Raw genomic sequence first — 4,724 nt, forward strand, 5'->3', positions numbered from 1 at the left:
TTCCCCCCCCCCCCCCCCCGCTTTTTTTTAAAGATGACTGGTAAGGGGATCTTAACGCTTGACTTGGTGTTGTCAGAACCATGCTCTTCCAAGTGAGCCACAGGCCAGCCCATGATTTCCTTTTTAAAAATGGGGAAAGGAGGCTCTGAGAGGCAAAGTGGCTGGCTTCAGGTCATTGCACTGGTGGAAGTCCAGTTTGGCTCAGGTCAGTCTGACAGCAAGACCCACGAAGATGCTGGTTGAAGGAATCCCCCATAGGAAGGAAGGAGGCTCAGCCTGTACAGATGAGATCTCCGATTCCTGTCTCTCGGGCCCAAAACTCTCAGGAAGCACAAAGCTGAGTTGCCGCCACTGGCAACTTCTAGTGTGAGCAAGTCTCTCAAGCTCTGCAGGTTGGGCTTTGCTTATTCTTAGTGCACAGGAAGCTGGCAGCGGATGCCTTTTCTTTTTCTTGCCCCGCAAATACATTCAGATCCATGTCACTTTCATGCCCTCCCACCTCCCTGTCCATTTTCATATGTATTTACATATATCTTTTTTTTCCAAAATGGGATCATACTATGTACGTGGATCCTGTGACTTTATCATTTTCACTAAATAATATGCCTCAGGGACCTTTCCAGGTCAAGAATGCAGACATACCTCATTCTTTTAGAAAGACTGCTCATTTCCCCAATGAATGCACCCTAACATAAACCCTTCCTACACTGGAATTACAAAGCCCTGCAGTGGACATTCTTATGGTATCTGAGCACACATGTGGATGTTTCATAAGAGATTCCTCAAAGTAGGAACAAAGTGCATGCAGTTTAAATTGTGAAAGTGGGGCTGGCCAGTTAGCTCAGTTGGTTAGAACGTGGTGCTGACAACGCCAAGGTTCAGGGTTTGATCCCTGTGCCAAATAATCTGAAGAAGGCTCCAAAACTAGGTTGTTTCTAAAACTATTTCTGACATGAATGTTTATTTGACCTCTAATGGGGAAGGAGGTGATACTCTTAGAGAAGTCTTTTAACCTTTGTGATCCTTAGTTTGCTGAAACTTTTTTGTCTGAAAATTGGAAACCTAGAATAATGGACATAGGGTCCTTCAGAAATGGCAAAGTCCTGTTTCCATGTGAGGAATTAGGGCTGGCCGGTTGCTCAGTTGGTTAGAGTGCCTCCTTGTAACACCAAGGTCAAGGGTTCAGATCCCTCTATCGGCCAGCTGCCAACAAAAAATCACAAAAAAAAAAGAAAAAAATGTCTGGGGTTAAGATCGTCATTAACATTGGGAAACTCAGCTGCTGGAGAACCCTCCTACCTCCAGCCCATGCAGAAACCAAAACAAGGAGCCTGTGCAAGTAGAAGCTGTCTTACATCAAGCATCGACTATGTCCAAGGCCGGTGGTTCTAAACGGAGGAAGGCGAGGACAATTTTGCTCCCCAGGGGACATGTGGCAGTGTCTGGAGACACTGTCTATCAACTGAGGGGGTGCTCCTTGGCTTCCAGTGGATAAATGGCAGGGATAATACTGCATCCCACAGTGCACAGGATGGCCTCCCACAACAAAGAATAATCTGACTGAAAATGTCAACAGTGCCAATCATGAGAACCCTTGATCTAGACTGATCTCTTATCTGATGCCCACCCCCAACAAACCTCATTCAAAGATGCAGAACTGAGGCTCAGACAGGGGAATGACTTGCCTACAGTTCCCAAGGCAGGTGCAGCCAGTGGACAGCTCTCAGTTGCATCTGACCTTAGGGTCTGTGGCCCATTCTGCACACCGCACTGTCTTTCTGGGAAGACATCACCTTCTCTCCAAGGACTGCCAACTGTTCATGGCCTTAGCCCCAGCAGATGATTATCTACAGCACAGGTTTCAAGTTTTGCCTAAAATCATAAGGCCCCCACTGCTCCTCAGTTTTCGAGGTTTTATGATTTTGCACTTGTCATCGTAATCACTGCTTCCACTTATTTGCTGTGCGCTACACACTTGATGAGGATTAACTCATTCTACCCCAAGGACAAGTCACAGAGAGATTAATAATTTCCCTAAGATCACATACTGTGACAGATATGGCCCTAGAGATCGACCTCTTAACCCCTCTACTACGGTTCCCCTCATGCTCCGAACTTTCACCTCGGCACTCCACTCTAAGTTTGAGCACAACAGCTAATCCTTTAGCTGGAAACTGGGTGGAGGTGGGAGGAGGGAGAACCCCTACCTCAGGCCCCCCATTTGTAGAGATCTGGCCTTGGCTGCCCAGTTGGGTGGTCCTAGAGAATCCACAGCCAAATGCCCCAAGAAGAGAAGTAGGGCTCTGAGCAGGGATGAGAGACTGCTGCAAGGAACTCAGAGCCAGAGAGAATGGGCAGGGACCAAGAGGGAAGGGTCTCTGGAGGAAAGAGATGTGACTTATTCAGGGCCTGTCCAAAGTTCTCGAAGCAAACCCAGCTATGCAGCCGAGGTTCCTGCAGCAGTCTCCACTCCAACACATTGCAACTGATCTTATTTGCTATTCTGGGTCAATCTGAATTTTGGCAAGCCTACATTTGGCAGTGGGGTCAATAAAAATGTTGCCTGGGGCGAGAAGGGTAGTGCAAACACCCAGGATTGAATTCCTCCAGGCGGCCTGCTGGGGGGCAGTGCTGTGTTCCAGCTCTGCAAGCCCCCAGCTGCATGACCTTCACAGAGCTTCCGGTGCTTCCTCTGATAAGTGGGGACACAGTGCTTGGCAGTCTCCATTGTAAATGTGAAGACCGGAGCTAGTGTCCAGGATCCCTGGCACCCCATGGATCCTGGAGGAACTGAGGCCAGCTTTGTCACCCCATGGCTGGGTGACCTTGAGCATGTCTCTTCCCCTCTTTGTGCCTCTGTTTGTTCAACTGATGAAGGGGCAAGGCCCAGAAGTCCCTTTAAGTCTTTAGGACACCAGACCGGGCCATTTACTTCTACCCAGGGCTGACCTCTTCGGGCCTCCAGGAAACACATTTCTCCATACTCCATGCCATGGTGCCCAGCTCCAAAGAATAAGGCAAAGCTCACTGCTTTCCTCTCCTCTGTCCGCTCCCCTGCAACCTAAACCACCAGAGAAGAGCTGCCCCCACCCCCCCCAGACACCAACATCCTGTCCCTTAGTCCAGCTTTATCAAAGCAGCAAAGCCAACACTGTCCCCAGCCCAACGGATGGGCCCAGTAGCACCCACCTCTGTTGGCTGAATGCCCAGGGAATTCCACCAGGCAATGCCCACACAGCTGCAGGGGGTGAGGTGGGGAGCAGACCCAGGGAGCAAACCGGGGCCTTCCTGGAAGAGGTCCAGCAGCCCCTCTCTTTGCAATGACACCCCCTTCTCCAGGAGGGGGAATGAACTGCCTCAGGGAAGGATACACTGAACACAGCCCTTTGTGTGTGTGCTGGTGGGAGGGGAAGCAACTAGAGGGGGTACCTGCAGGTCCTGCTGCCTCAGAGGCCATTTCTGCTGTCAGAGTTTGGAGATCTTAGAAGGGTCTCTAGGTCCAGGATTCCAGTTCAAAGTGCTTCAGTCCTACTAAATCTTACTAAGCTTCCTCTGGTCTTACCTCTGGCCAGGGTGGGTGAGAAAAGGTGAGATGGAAAGGTGTGTAAAAGAAGGGGATTGGGAGAGGTGGGAGGGATGGGTGTGAAGTGTTGGTAGGGTGGGATTTGGGTGAAAGGGTTAGAGACGGGTGGAGGAAGGGGGAACTTGGTCAGGGATGGGTGGCCAGATCCTTGAACCCTATTTCTGAGTATGAAGGCCCCTCTTTCTACATCTTTATTGGAGGAAGAGGAGAAATTCCCAAAATACGTTCGGTGTGGTGGTGTCAGAGGCAACCTTGACTCTCTGGGCAGGGAAGGGTCTCCAGCAGGGGTAAGAGGGGGAATCGCCCAACTCCAGAGTCCAGTTTCTGAGTTGGGGATTCAGGAAAAGTCCGCATGGGGTCAGAGGGTGACTTGCAGAGTCTGCCCCAGGATTTCCTTGTCTTTTGAAGGGGCTTATTTCCCAGGACCTCCATTTTCCATTGTGGGGAGGCCACTTATCTATGATCAGAGAAGACCTCCATCATTCTGAAGGAGGAGAGGGGAGAAGGAAGAGATCCAAACTTAGTGTTTTAGGGATGGGGAAGAGGCATCAACCTCCAAAGAGATGAGGGGGCTCTAGAAGCCTGAGGAGACTGGACTCCACTTTTCGGGGCCACATTCTATTCCAAGGGGTAAATTCGGGAGGGGAATCCTATCTCTAGAGCCAGGAGGAAGGGCTCATTTCTGAAGAGAAAACGAAGCTATTTTGCTCTCGGGGGGTGGGAAGAGACCCTCTCTTCGGGCGAGAGGAACCACGTCTTAGGATGAAGAGGGCGCCGTTTCTGGGAGAAGATGCCCTGTTTTTGCTCCCTGGGGGCAGGGTAGAAGGTCCCCCATCTCGGTTCCCTTTTTGGAAGGCCCACCCCACGCGGCCGCAGCCTCGTTCTTACCTCCAGGACCCAGCTCCGATCTACGGGCTTCGATCCGCCGGGCTCCGACTCTGGGGACCCGCGCCCTGCGCTCCGGCTGCGCCCGGGGTCTGCTCGGCTTCCCCCAGCGACTCGCCGGACTCCCTGGCTCCGCCCAGCCGCCTCGACCAATCAGCGCCGCCGGTCCCCGCCCTCGCTCGCGCCGCAGCCAATGGGCGCTCCCGCCACGGGCCACCGCCCCCGGGGGAGGGAGGGGGAGGACGGGGAGGGCGGG

General features: G+C 52.1%; 1 protein-coding gene across 2 annotated transcripts in view; it reads right to left on the minus strand.

The window, feature by feature from the left end:
- ABAT (4-aminobutyrate aminotransferase) overlaps window positions 1-4,561 on the minus strand; it is a 102,274-nt gene extending 97,713 nt beyond the window's left edge. For both annotated transcript variants that reach the window (XM_008565101.1, XM_008565111.1), the window contains exon 1: window positions 4,472-4,561. The gene's annotated coding sequence lies outside the window, so the exon portion shown is untranslated. The remainder of the gene's footprint in view (window positions 1-4,471) is intronic.
- Between the last annotated feature and the right edge of the window lie 163 nt (window positions 4,562-4,724).

Source organism: Galeopterus variegatus, unplaced genomic scaffold, assembly GCF_000696425.1.
Source record: "Galeopterus variegatus unplaced genomic scaffold, G_variegatus-3.0.2 Scaffold195, whole genome shotgun sequence".
Lineage (NCBI taxonomy): Eukaryota > Metazoa > Chordata > Mammalia > Dermoptera > Cynocephalidae > Galeopterus > Galeopterus variegatus.